Consider the following 16,267-nt stretch of genomic DNA (forward strand, 5'->3'; position numbering starts at 1 on the left):
TTTTATTATTATTATTTTTTTAAATGCTGTTGATTAGAAAAGAGATTAGCCGCCAACTCATTTGGGTGAGCAGTTCGGGAAGTCTGGTAGGAAACAATAGCATTACTCAAATGAGTAAATAAGAACAAAATTAAACTGAAAAGTAAAAGAAAAAAAGTTATTATAACATACAATAACATAAATCTTATTTCATTTTTACCTGGACATGGCTTTATTCCTTATAACATTATCATAAAATCTTCATAGTATAGTAATATATTGATTTCAAATAACAAAAAATCATTGGATGCATATGGAATATAAAAAGAAATAAGATAATTTTTTAAAAATTATGGAAAACCACAATAAATAAATAAATAAATAAAACTAACATATGCCAATAGGGTTGGTCTAAATTGTAGAGTCTTAAGACGTATAAATAAGTGATTTTGAGTTCAAATATTTATATAAAAAATTTAAAAAAAGCTACTTCTTATGGGGCTCCTCCCCTCTCTTACCGGTAAAAAAAGATAATAGAAAAAAAAATTATATATTCTCTTTGTGACTCCTAAAGTATACTGAATGAAAATTATCAATTTATAGAGTAAAGTTGTTATAATAATATATGCATGTACTTTTAGGGGGGGATTTGAAGCGTTTTTGTCGTGAGCACCAACCTCCTGACTTTTACCAAAAATGGTTGTATCACTCACTCCCCCAGGTCCTATTTATATGCTGTCTTTTTTTTACATGTTCGTTTAGCAAATCTATAAAGAATTAAATAATCTTTTTCTAAATTTTATCTTCATTGTATTTCTACACTTTTCAATATTTTTTTAAAAACATAAAGCACCATTTTGAGAGATGGAATAAAAGGTGAAATTAAAATAGAGGAAAATTAATGGAATCTTGATAGACTTTTAAATAAGAGTAATTTTGGAAAGTTAGTATAATTTTTTTTTATAAAATTAAGGCTATTAACTAATTTTAATTAATCTTTTTAATTAGCTTAAAATTAGTTAAAGTGTAATTATAAATATAGCCAAAAGGAGTACTTCACCACTTCTCCTATTTCATATAAGCTTTTTTAGATAAATGAAAAATATTTACAAGTAACTTGAGTTCCGTAATAAGCTAAACCCATAAAAAAAAATGAAAAACATATCCAAACAAGGTCTAATTACATTCAAAACTTTTTACTTTTTCTGTTTGTTTGGTTTCTTGTCCAGGGAATGGGGATGTATTGGTCTACAATCACCGGACGAAATGACAACTTCTAGTAAAAAAACTCAAGATGTAAACATTCAAAACTAGGCTTCTTTAGGTCTCAATCTCAGGCAGGCGACCTCGAAGACAAGATTGGGAAACATTAATCTCAACCATCAGATCCCGCCTAGCCTTGTGGAAATCCAGACTTCTCTCCCTTGGCAGCAGGTTCACACTTGTCAACTTAGTCCTCTCGGTCATTCCTACTTACTAGATGTTAATCTTTAAACTTGCTCAATGGGTCATTAAAGGCAATTGACTGACTTACAAAGAGACTTTCTTTGGTTTGGACCTGAACACGTGAAATCAGGATGCTGACTTGTCAGTTGGAAGAAGATGTGCAAATCATGTGAACAAAGAGGATGGGGAATATTGGACCCAGAGGATTTCAACAATGTACTGCTTAGAAAATGGTAGTGGAAAATTATTTATGAGGATAACTGGTGCGGCTCCAAGGCGCTCATATCCAACTACTACCAGGATGGGCCCATATGGAATTTTTACCTCAAACAACCTAACAAAAGATCCTTCTTTCAGAATGGTATCTTGAATTGCTTCCCAGCATTTAAAGCTTGTATCACTCACGTGGTTGGAGATGGGTCAACCACTCTATTTTGGCTAGATAGATGAGTCAATGGTTGCACCCCGAAAAATATTTGTTTGGAGCTTTTTACAAACTCTCAACAACTGTTGGCTACAATAAGGGACCTTATCCAGTCCACACAAACTGCTCCACTAATTGTTGATCCAACACTTTTTGAAATCTTTGATTAGGGTTAGTAGTTAAGACCATGGGAACTACGATTACAAATGATGGTGCCTAACTGCTAATGGTAGCTTTACTGTTAAATCTTTTTATAGATTTCTGAATGATGGAGGTGCTAGATGCCAAGTGAAGCAAACTATTTGGAAAGGTACATGAGATGAAAAATTAATTTATTCAATTGCCTAGCTTAGGATTACCTCATTCTCACACTAGAGAACTTGGCCAAGTGGAGGTGCAATAACCTCACTACTCCAATGTACGTAATTTACCATTTGGCAATTGAAACAACAGATCATCTGTTGCTTCAGTTTCCATTCACCAGCAGGTATGGAAAAACTTTGGTCAATTATTTGGGATAAGTCGACTTCCAAGATCTTTGGATGACCTGTGGACTACTTGGAAATTCTCTCTCAGTCCATCCCTTAGGAAGATTGTGAGCCTTCTATCACGTGCTATTGTTTAGAATATTTGGCTTGAACAAAATGCTAGCATCTTTAATGCTAAGATACTTCCATCCTTTTCAATTATCTTGAAGATCGATCACATGCTACTCTTATGGTTGACCACAGCTCCAAAGGCAAAAAAGCTAAAATTGGAGAATATCATTGTTGTAGTAAGACGTAGCTTACAGTATATGGGGCTTCATTTAGAGGATGGAAGTGATAGTCACGAGGAAACCATAGACACCAGCATGGAGTAGTTAGTTGAAGTGCTGACATACCTAGGGGATTATTCTTATACCCCTAAGGATTTAGTTTTATCTTTGTTTTTTGCCCCATTGTCAGTAGAACCTTTCTCATGATTTTCTCTCCATTTTTGTTGTAACTCTTTTCTTTTCTTAATCAATGTGGTTAATTCACTTTTTCAAAAAAAAAAATCCAGAATTTTACGAAACAAATAAAGAAAGTTTATATTCAGCTTTTATTTTTTTATTTTTTTATTTATTTATTTATTTATTATTATTATTATTATTATTATTATTATTATTAGAGGAATTGCTCAAAATGTCCAAACAACTTTACCATTGGGCTAAAAAGACCTTTGATTTTTCTAAATCCTTTGGAAGTACCTTCTTTATCCCATAATTATTTTTAAATCCAATGGCTAGATAACCTCGGTTTTACTATTTTTACATCACGTTCAATTTTTAGTTTTACTCTTTGGTTTTGGTATTTCTGATTTACTATTCTTAGATCACCTTCCGTTTTTAGTTTTTCTCTTTGATTTTTGGTGTATCCGCTTACTATTTGGCGAATCTATTTAAATTTGTGTGTTGTCGAACAGAATTTGAACTTACAAAGATGATGGGAAGGATGAAATGGAACTAGTTGTAAAAAAGAGGGACTGTAGAGGATAATATTTTGTCATAAGGACTTATTGGAATAAATAAAAATTTCTAGTGACTAATAAGTAATTTTTTTCTTATTATTAATATATAAGAATGATATCCTACAAATATTTTTAGTAACACACAATTGCACTGTGTTACAAGCAACACTTATGTAAATATTTTAGTATTTTAGTATGAAGCCTACACTTACATTGTAGGTGTTATAGTATGGGGAAAAAATCATGTTACATGCTAACCAACCAAAATAACTAAGACTAACTAAGACATCTAACGGTGGAGATTGACATTATACAAACACAATCCAAACACCTATTTTTAATTGGCGAAACAAAACCAAATAAACAAATAATAGAGTTGGGTGGTAGACGGTGGGGCTCAGAGAAAACAAAAAAAAAACCCTTAAAAACAACCAATAAAACAAAGCCAAATATAGTTTAAAAAACTTAAAAGGAGAAACCATTGACTAGCCCATTGGTAATTACTCGTGGTTGTGATTGAGAGGCCTCGAATTCGAGCATCTTAGATTACAATTTACTTTCTCTGGGTCCTCTGTGAGAGTTCTGTATGAGGAATACCTCTCATTCTTCCCTCTAGGATTGCATTTTTTCCCGGGGGAGGGGAGGGTTATCTCTAGTAGGTTAGTCAAGAAACTATAATTGGTGCATCTCCATATAAGCTCATCTTTTGCTTTATCGCTTGCCAACTTTGTTAAAAAAAAAAACTTAAAAAGGGATAAACATCATAGTATGTATACATGTATATATAATGTGCTCAACAAAATTTACAAATTTAATATAGTTTTTTTTCCTTTTTTTTTAATTGCTTGTTTAACAGCCCACAAAATGAAAAACTTGTTTGTATGATCGTATAAAAATGGCATTTGGTTATTTGCCCTCAAAATCATCCTTATCTGCTTGCATAATACCCACACCAAAAATCAATTAAAAATTTTATAAAAGATAAATTATTCTTTATTATCTTTTCTCTATTTATTTTAGAAAATAAAAAGATATGTAAAAAAACTAATTTATATTCTCACAAAATTTGTAAGTATATGGCTATATAGCACTAACACACACATAAAATAATAATAATAAAATAAATAAATAAATAAATAAATAAAATGTATGCAAGGACAAAATATACAAAATTAAATATCACATCATAATAACAAAAGCAAAATATACAAATACACTTGAATCAAAATAATGTACTAAAATACTTAAAGATACTTAAAGATATCCCCCACTAATAGCAGTGCATTCAACCTTCTCCACATGACATTTGGCACATTGTCAATCGTTTGAGCTTTTCATAATAATGCTAATCTTGATTAACAGATTGGTTTAATTAGATAATAACAAGAAACACATCCCACCTTAGAGAAACATAAAATATTCAAAGCATTCTTATAACTATTAACAAATGTCACGTGTCTATGGGTTTTTCTAAGTTTTTGGGATCATAACCAACTTCTATCATTTATTAGGGGTTTAAAAAAAATTCAATAATTACAATGAATGATTAATTGATTACCTCTCCCACTCCATCCTCTCCTCTTCTCAGTACTGGCCGAAACCCTAATCCTGCGACGGTAGCAGAAGGGAAAAGGATCAGAGAACCCTACCTAGCTCTCTGTCTCTCTTTCTTTCTTTCACTCTCTCCCATTCTTTCTCAGTGGTGGTTGAAACCTTAATCTTCTTGTGGTGCCGGAAGTCAAGAGGATCAGAGAACTCTAATCTTCCTGGTGATCCCAAATCTCCGGGTTGAGCTCAAACACAATCATGTAATAGGTGAAATTCCTCTTCTCCCTTAATCCTTTAGATATTAAGTATTTTTTTTTTTGTTAATCATTAGGGTTTGTAACTGTCCTTTCTCACTTAGTAATGGTAGAAACCCTAATTTCCCTATGGATCTGGAATGAAAGATGGTCAGAATTGACAGGTGAGATTCCTCTTCTCCCTTAATCCCTCAGTTATTAAATATTTTTTTATTAATTATATTGTATTTGGGTGATATTTATGTTTATCTTGGTCAGTTGTGGTTTCCCCTTTTTATGCCTTTGGCCTAACATTTGATGGAATTTTTGTATTTTACTTTGTATCATAGCTTTGTTCATAACCATTTTCTTTTTGGTAAAATTCCCATTTTAGTTCTTGTACTTATTGAAATGTGCCTTTCCGTCCCTCTACTCTAATTTATGCATTTTAAATCCCCCTACATGTTTGATTTGAGCCAATGTAGTCCCTCAAGCTGACGGCTGTGTGATTTGCTGTCAAAATATGCTGATGTGGAGACACGTGGCTTTTTATAAGGTTTTTTTGGGTGAGGTGGCATACATGGGACTTATTTATCCTAATATGGCCACTAATATAACCTTTTCGAATTTGGATCCTCCCAATTGGATCTGAATCCGAGAAGGTCACCCCATTCTCTTTCTAAATTAGACCCCACCCTCATCCCTTTCATAAATCTCCACCACCGGCTCCCGCCGACCGACTGCTGCCATGATAATCCTAACCGGAAATCCTCTGACAAACCAAGCTCTCATTGTTTCCATTGCAGTTCACTCTGGTTGACTCAACTCATGACAAGCTTGAACTTAAGATCTTGGAAAGCTTGAAATCAAAATCTTGGTGAGAACATGTGGCGGCTCCAACAGAGACCAAATCATAGTTTGCCCAAATTTTTGTTTATATGTTGTTTTTTTCATTTGGATTTTTGTATGTAACAAAGTGATGTAACAAATTGTTTGTCTATTGTTAATCCATTGCAAAAAATTTCCAGAACTGCACATTATCCACAATAAAGAAAAACATTTTCAGATTAGATAATAAGGATCCAGATTGCAGCAAAGCATTTCCATTATCTTGATGCAGATCTTGTACTATAAGCAACCAGCATTGAACAACAAAACTATAGGTCCTGCACTTCAAACATACACAATTAATCTATTGAACAATTTGTTCTTCATACAACCAGATTGCACAATGATATACAATTAAAATACAATTCCAATTTCATTGATATAGAAACAAAATTAACATCTTCATTGAAGTTTGAACATAATTAAAATACAATTCCATATTCATTAACAAATAACATCTAGAAATCAGAAGATTTTTTGCATACATTACTATTGAAGTCTAAACATTTCATTCACATTGCAAAAAGTGTATGTTTCCATACATGCTAAACAATTGGTGTTCAAAACAAAACTTGGCCATCTACCATTCTCCAAAAATACATCCTGGCAAAAGGTTTTAGATCTAAGGGCTTCCTGCACCTTCAGCCATCGTGATGCTTGGTTGTGTTGATAGTTCTGGGCATTCAATTGTTGTAGATAATTGTTGCCTTTCACCTTGGTTATAATGAGCCCTCAGTGCAGCAACCCTTCTATCACTTTCTTCCTGTCAATTTCAAATTTACAAAACAATAAAAATTACTAACTAAAATAGAAATTCAATTATCACAATAGTTAGGAAAACAAATATTACAAACAATGCACCAATTGTGATGAATGAAGAATTGTGTCTCCCTTTCTCTTTCAACAATAACCCCACCATTTGGATCATTCTATGTCATAAAAGAGACAAATTTTGTTAATCCCATTGAACTATGTACAATTATTTAACTTTAAGATAACTATCACTTACCCCTAGTCTACTGATTTTCATATTAGAAGTAGCAACTCTCACTTTCTTCTTTGTTGGTGCTGCTCCTGTCACCTCTGTTTCCTTTGAACCAGTGGACTTGTTCTTTGATTTTCATATTAAAAGCGTAATAATTTAGTGGGATTTAAAAACCTTATCTGTTTTTAGTTTTTTTGGACACCTCACCCTGTTGTGACCCTCAGCATGGCAAATGCCACACTTCATAACTCTACCCTTTCTAGACATTGTTGTTGTGTTTCTATTTTTCCCTTCTAATGGTTTTTGCCAGATCTGCCAAGCATCCTTTTTATTATTGGTGGTAAGAGTGGTCCTCTATCACTTGTAGGCCAAAACATTCTTCCTCTTAATGGGCTTACAGGGTATTGGTATGCCCTTAGATATGTGTCCTTGTTGAACCAGGCAGATAAATAATTGATTGGGTCTGCTCTAGAGAATGCAATTATGACAATTGCATGTTGACATGGGATCCCATATTTATCCCATCTTCCACAATAACAACTATGATTGCATAATCTTACAACATACCCTTCTCTTACATGATTCACCAAATTATCCCAAAATACCTTATGGCATGCACCCCCATTCCACTCTACCAACCATTTTGCAATGTTATTACTCTCTTTTTCAATCCTTTTAACTATATTGGGCCCACAGTCATGTTCCAATTTCATAGGAAAAGCTCTTTTCAATACTATCCTATTCATCACATATTGTCTCATTTCTTCAAGCATGGAAATAATGGGCTTACCTCTCGCCTCTAAAAGCACCCGATTGAATGTTTCAGATATATTGTTGTCAATATTCTCACACTTGACCAAATCAGTGAAGTAAGCTTGACACCAACCTTTGATTGGCCATTTTTCTAACAACTCCTGCACATCACGCTTTCTTCCCATTCAAAGTTTTCATTTTCTCCAGTTGCTTGTACACCTCAGGTAGGTTGGTGGACCTTATAGTGATCCAGAATTGGAGTTGCAGTTCTTTACTTTGGTACTTCTTTCCCCACTTAGCTTAGATGTGTCTTGCACACATCCTATGCTCAATTAATTGTAGGAGTGTATTTACTGCATGGATTAACCCCTGCACAAAATCAGAGCCATGTATTAGGATAGATAGCAATTAAAGTTATATTTTCATGAAATGACTACAAACCTTCTGCATATTAGATACCACAGACAAACCTAGGCTATTTTTAATGCATAGATCAGTATGGAGGTGTTGAATGAACCATATCCAGCTCTTTGTTATTTCTTTCTCTACAATAACCCATGATATAGGGAACATTTGATTATTCCCATCTCTCCCAACTGCAACTAGTAGCTAGCCTTTCATTAAGCCCTTCAAAAAACAACCATCCAACCCTATGAATCTCCTACAACCAATAAGGAAGCCATCTCTAGCAGCTACAAGACATATATATTTTTTGAAAGACAGGTAGCTCTTCTGGATTTCTTCTTTCGAAAACCACTTCAATATTATTGCCATGGTTTGACACCTTTAACTCCTTAGCATAGTTGTTTATTACCTTTATGAACTGCTCCTCAATTTTTTTAAGCACAAATCTCTTAGTATTTTTGCACGCTTTATTTGTCACAAATACACCTAGCTCCCTCCTCAACATTGACTTCAAGTGTCTTGATCTAATAAAAGACATGCTACTGATTACATCACCAAACCTTCTAGCAACAATCTAGGTTATGACCCGTTTTTAGTTGTCTTCAAAACACAAGAATGCTGACCCACATAATTTTTTACTACAAATAGCTTCCTTGCACTGCACCAAGAGTATAAAATTAGCCATTTATAGTCTTTAGCTGAACATCTTGCCCTCACCCTCACTGTATCATTCTTTAAATAAATGAACTCAAACTCTTTCCTTGTAGAGGAAGCAACAAGCTCACGCTTGAATTGTTTTAAGTCTACAAACCTAAGGTCTATTATGAAATCATCTAATGGCATGCTATTATCATAGTGTTTGTTCATAGAAGTATGCCACTTTGCACCATCCCCATCATAACCTTCACTTATATCTTCATGACTGCTAGGATCTGAGGACTCAATATAGTCACTTTGATACCCAGAAACTTTCCCATCCTTAGCTGTAATTTTCTCACTGTATCCCATTCCTTCACATGTAGAGCCACTAGGATTTTCATCACCAGACTGTTCTTCATCATTGTCCTTACCCTCATCTTGTATTGACTTCTTCAAATTGCCATATTTGCTTACAATATCCCTACCTTGCTCTCTCTCTTCATCTTCATCTGAGACATAATCTACAAATGCAACATCCACCAATCTCTCCTCATCATTTTCATCTTCATTCACTATATTAGACTCCAAATTCAAAACACCTACTTCATTTTCCCCATTGGGATTTAATTCCATAGTACTCTCAACATAAACATCTACATTGGAGTGTCTCCTTAGATGATCACATAAAGCCATAGTGGTCTCATCATCACACACATTTTTCAATATTCCTGCATCATCCACAAAGAAGAGAGCCAGTTGTAATGTGTTATACCTTAAGTCCTGCATGTCAGCTAACAAGTCCCAATAGCATAACTTATCAAGGTCCACTAAAAAGTCAACCTTTTGTCCATTGACATATCTTAACTCTCCATCCCTTGAAATTGTTCCTCCATAGTGATATTTAATAACACATTCTTCCATGATGTTATATATTATACAAATGCAAATAATTACTCTCTTATTTAAGCAATTCAATACAACTAAATAAAATGAGGAGAGAAGCTATAAATTGTAAGTTGTCCACAGCAGCATTTCTTCCAAGCAGCTTTACTCTTTACTAAAATTCAAAAGAAGCAAAACCCTAAGATAACCACTACTCACGTTTTGGTCCTCGCACAATACTCTATTCATTTCTGGCCACTTACAGCATTACTAAACACTTTTTGGTCCCCACACATTACCAATGAAAAACGCAAACCCACTGCATTGCAAAAATAAGCATACAATAGGAAACCACAATTATATACAAAAGTAAGCATCACATAAGAGTAAGATTTCAATATGGTGGCATACTTTAGCATGCATGGATAAATACAAACTTAATGCTTCATAGCATGCAGAAATAAGCATGGGAATATAGGTCAAAACAAGGGTAAAATACACCAAATCAGGTTGAACATAAAACTTGTGTAAAATGAAAAAAGTAAACAAAAAGAAATTATAAATTCTAGATAAGAGAAATATATAGATATTGGATGAGGGCAAAACAAAAAAAAAACCACAAGATAAATCTGTGCATACAGTTAGTAGGAACTCTCCAAGCATAAGAAAACTAATTAGCATACTCATCAGGAAAGAATTAAAAGGGCTTAGTGCAAATCAAAGTCAAAACCCTAAATACAAATCCCCATCCAGAAATACTTAGCAATTTTATAAAATTAAATATACATAACAAGTTCATTATGGCAAATCACATTTCATCTCCTAAGGACATTGAGAGGATACCTACCAACAGGGGGCAGGTGTGAAGGATGGAGTATCTGAGCACACTTGTAGAGCTTAGTCGATGTGTCAAGTAATGATGTTGTGTTCATACCATTTCGTGAGCGGGATCCTCAATTTCACAGCGGCAGTTGATTGGCGGGAGCTGGTGGTGGAGATTTATGAAAGGGATGAGGATGAGGTCTAATTTAGAAGGATAAGGGAGTGGCCTTCTCGAATTGGGATCCAATTAGGAGCATCCGAATTCGAGAAGGTTATATTAGTGGCTAGATTAGGATAAATAAGTCCCATGTATGCCCTTCACCCAAAAAACCTTACAAAAGCCACCTGTCGCCACGTCAGCATATTTTGACGGCAAATCTCACAACCATTAGCTTAAGGACTACATTGGCTCAAATAAAAAAGCAGGGTGATTTAAAAGGCACAAATTAGCGTAGAGGGACGGAAATAGCACATTTTGATAAGTAGAGGTCTAAAATGGGAATTTTACCTTTTTCTTTTTATAGGTTGGCAACCAAATTTTCCAATAAAATTACTCCAAATAAAACAACTCACAAATCTCAAAATTAATCCAAATAAAGTGACACACAAATCCAAAAACAACTCAGGACAATAAGAGAAAGAGATCAGGAGATTGAGTCTGGAAATTTTCAAATGTAAAGATAGGAGAAACAACTGTGGTTTTGTCTACCATGAATTTTGTGGGGAAAAAAGTAACCTTTCTCTTAAATATGTTTTGCCAGTGCTTTTTTTAGAGTGGTAAAATTTCTTAGAGTTGTATCCATGACCATGATAATCTCTAATCTCCAACAGCTCTCCACTGTTTGTTAATGGCGATAGCTATGCATCTCTTAAACCTTAATTTTCTAGTCGCGGCTGACCAATGTGTCACTTGCACGATGGAAGTGAAGACGTTGTAGTTGAGGGTGCCCATGCAAGCAAGGAAGAAGATCACATTTTCCTAGGTTTTTTTCACTAGCAAAGTGCAAAAAGATGAAGATGGCTGAGGTGATGATTACCAAAAATAGGTGATTTTTTTATATATAAGTTTATATTAGGGCTCTTGATTTTTAGATGACTGAGTTATAGGAATTCAATCAAAAAGTCATCACTTTTATGTTAATTTCCATTCCTTGCTTTCAGTTATTCCAATTTATATATATATATATATATATTTATCATGTTAACAATCCAATTGATTGATTATGGTTTTTAATATTTGAAATTTTTTGAACTACAGACACAAGAACGGATTATTATTATTATTATTATTATTATTATTATTATTATTATTATTATTATTATTATTGCCTACCTTTTCATGGAAAATTAAATTAATTTCTAAGATGGCTTTAATTAGACATAAATAAATTTATGTTTATTTAAATTTTAAATTGTTGGTGCTAAAACAGTGTTAGCACATCATTTAAAATATATATAATTGTTGGATTTGATGATGAGAGCCATCAGATTGACCGTTTGTTTTTTACCGATTGTTTGTGGAACCTTTTGATATTTCTACTTTTAAAAACTTTACATTCCTATCCAAGATGGGTTTGATTAAGTTTAATATTGAATCAATCTATTTAAAAAAACTAACATATACTATTTGGTGAACTGTTCTAGAACAATGTGTCACATAGTATTATTTTTTTTAAAAAAAAAAACATGATTACTAGAAAATATTTCATTATTTGTGCCACAACAATTCTAAATTTGTGGCCAGCTCATAAAAAATGAAATTAGACATGAAAATATGGGAACCTAACTTTATTTGTAAATTCTTATTTATTGTAATTAAATGCTTTTTCCCATATCCATACAATTGCATGTTTTAGTTTGGGTATATATTATGATTGCCTCTTATGTTGTAATGACCAAATCCAACACTCAAGAATAAAATTATGTGCATTTAAATTTACAATTGTTTGTGCTAAAGCAGTGTTACCATAACATTTAAAATATATATAATAAATTTATGTGTATTCAAAGTTTTAATTGTTGTTGTGAAACAACATCCAAATACTTTTTAAAAGAATTTCATATTTAATTCAACTTTAATTTAATTGAATTACAAATTATATCACAGTTCGCTTTTATTTTCCTTTTTTTACTTTCCCCTTTTCTTATTTGTTTTAATAATAACGGAGAAGTACCCAAAAATTTCTGAAAAAGTTTGTATAATCCCATTTAATCCCCCAAAGTATTGAGTTTCCTCACAGGTCCCTTCTTTTTTTTTTATTTATTTTTCAGCCCATTAGCCGTTGACGGAGAAAACGGAGGTGTTAAAATCCCTGTGAAATTATGTTAATAACATTGAGAGAAAACAATATTAATTGCCCATCATTTCAACCGGTTGAAATGACACCACTTTTTTCCTTGGGAACCGCTCGCGAGGACAGTTGGCGTGTGCAGTCATTGGGATTTGGATTGAAACCAAAGTTTGGATATTATTATTATTATTATTATTATTATTATTATTATTATTATTATTATCTTGTTAAAAATTGAATTTGAAACATTGGTTTTTTTTATTTTGAAGATAATAAATTTAAAATTTATTTTTTTCTAAATTTATAGTATTTTAATTTTGTTTAAAGATTAAGATAGTTTTAAATAATATTTAATTATTATTTTATAAGTAATTAATGAAGTTGTTTTTAAGTTGGTTAATAAAACTTATTTTATTTGGTAAGAATACCAATCAGTCTTAATAATCTATTCCAATTTCTTTACTTCTTTCTTGTTATGCTACCTTGCTTTTTTTTTTGTTATAATTTTTTATTAATGAAATTATGATTTATTCAACTTCATAAAAAAAATTCATTGCATATCTAATTAGACCGTTATTCAAAAAAAAAAAATCCAAAAAATATATTAAGTTTTTCTACAATTTTGAAGAATTATTGAATTTGTAATTTGGTTTTATTTTTTTATAATTTTGAAAAATTGATCCATGTAATATATATATATATATATATACATGTTTACTAACTGTTTAAATTAAACTTTTCTTAATTTTAATGGAGTGTTATACATGATGGATATTAACTGTATAAATTAAGTTTTTTTTTAATTTTAATGGTATGTTATATACATGATGGAGGAGACAATGGTAAACTTAAACGCTGGACCTAAGATAAATCTGTAGGGTTCTGACATGAGTACGTAATGTAAACATTAACATTACAAGAACTTTAGTATCCATATTATTATTTGTCATTTTTTTTGTTGTTTATAAGTGACTAATATTGTTGTTTGTAATTACAAAATCAGTCGTAAATTTGAAATGTACTCAACAAATGATGCTCATCTGAAATGGCTATACATATATAAACAATTTTAAAAACATTTTTGTTAAAATGATATATATATACACACAAAATGCTCATCTGACCTAACAATATTAAGTTACTAAATTAACATTTTTATTATATTTTCCTTCCTAACATAACACTCTAATTGAAAATTATACAACTTATTGCAGATTTATTTTAAAAATACAATTCTATGATTTGTTTATAAAAAAAAAAAAACTAAAGACAAAACCATATCCATACTTTTGAAATGATTGTGAAAAAATGTTGAGAAAACAAAAACAACCCTATCAAATTATATCAAATAGAAATAATATTTATAAACTATGCACATCAAATCATATATGATATTTGACTAATTTCCATACATCTACACATCTAACATTTGTCACAACTCCTAGTCTGCACTTGATCTCAATTCACATTAAAAGAAAACCTTACAAAATACTAAATTGATGACTACCAACAGTAATTCAACTGGGAAAAAACACAATTGAAATTGAATATATATATATATATAGGACTATTTGAATTGAAGAAAATATAGGTTAAATACAATCAAAAACTGGTTTTTACAAATATGAACAGAGTAACAAGCTAGGAAAAAGGATATAATTCCCTTTAAATATACTATTTAAACAATTGCGGAGCAATCAATACAATAAGAAGCGGAACAGTTTATATTGTGGAACAATTCTATAAAATTTTTGAAAGACAAAAAACAAAAAAAAAATAATTCTACCAAATAGAAAATCAAATATAATAAAATATATATATATATATATATATAATATAAAAAAATCTACTCTTTCGGATTTTATCATAATTTACCATTTTAAATTACATTTTTTTTGTTAAAAATTGTACGAATTTAAAACAAATATACTCTTATTTTAAGAAAATCCAACAAAACACGATGAATATCTTTGATTAAACATACAAAAATGTAATTTAAAAAATTAACCAAAGACGAACAACACAAGGTAACCATCTCTCTCTCTCTCTCTCTCTCTCTCTCTCTCTATATATATATATATATATATATATAATCTTCCAACACAATCATCCGTCTCCTAAATCAGACGTGATAACACTACAACAAAAAATACATATCATCAACCTAATTTTCTTGCGGTTCCAAGATCCTCTTTTGCTCATCCTTCTCTATTATTATTGTTCAATTGTCAACCAGTTTGTTTTTTTTATAGCAATAAAAAAACAAATCATACTTGTAGCTTGAATTTATCTTTCTTTATTATGATTTAATGCATTTTGCAGTGTTAGTAAAGCACAAAAAAAAAAAATGAGTACATCGAAATTTAAGACAATTTGTGTTTTTTGTGGTAGTAACCTACGCAAGAAAAAGAGTTACCAAAATGTTGCTATTGATCTTGGCAAAGAATTGGTTTGACTTCTACCTTTTACTTAATTTTAATTGCTTTTTTAATCACTCTCTCTACCTTTCTATCGTTTTTCTCTATTATTGTTCTTATAATCATATAGCCTACTCATTTGTGTATGCTCAACTACAAATATGTGAAATAACCTAGCAAATCCCTTTAGGTGATGAAAAATATTAATTTAGTATATGGAGGAAGCAATATTAGATTAATGGCCTTAATATCTCAAACTGTCTTTGATGGTGGAAGACATGTTCTTCAGAATGTATGTATGTATGTATGTATTATTATTATTGAAAGCCCATTCGTTTAAAAAAAATATTAACATTTTTTCCCATATATTCGGTATCATTCCCAAAGCTCTAATGGATAAAGAGGTATGAAAAAAATTTATTGAATTTTATGACAAACTATTCAAAAACAAAAACTCAAATCACAAATACCAATGCCTATTCAGTGTTAAATTGTTTTTTGAATTTGTCAGATTACTGGCGTCACTATAGGAGAAGTAAAACTAGTTGCAGATATACACCAAAGAAAAACATAGATGACTCGCAATTCTAATGTCTTTATTGCTACGCTTGGTTAGTACATAATCTACATTTCATATTTATTATATGCCCACTAACATTGTTTTATTTTGTTATCATTATTTTATCATTCATTATGCACAAAAACACAAATCCTCTCACAAGTCATTATATTTTTATTTTCTTGAAATAAATAACCAAAAATTTAAAAAAAAAAATGGACTAATTAATCTCAATTGGGATTGTTATGCAAGGAGTTATGGCACTCTTGTGGAACTTTTTGAAGTGATTACTAGGGCACAATTAGGCACACATAAGAAGTAAGGTAATTCAATTGCAATTGTACATATACACAATGAAAATTATGAACAAAACATGACTAACTTGTTCTTTGTTTTAAGTCGGATTACTAAATAGTGATGACTACTACAACTCATTGCTTTCTTTCATTGGCCAAGCTGTAGAAGAAGGTTTCATCAACCCAAGTGCACGACATATCATTTTCTC

The sequence above is a fragment of the Dioscorea cayenensis genome, chromosome 19 (genome assembly GCF_009730915.1).
Source record: "Dioscorea cayenensis subsp. rotundata cultivar TDr96_F1 chromosome 19, TDr96_F1_v2_PseudoChromosome.rev07_lg8_w22 25.fasta, whole genome shotgun sequence".
Classification (NCBI taxonomy): domain Eukaryota; kingdom Viridiplantae; phylum Streptophyta; class Magnoliopsida; order Dioscoreales; family Dioscoreaceae; genus Dioscorea; species Dioscorea cayenensis.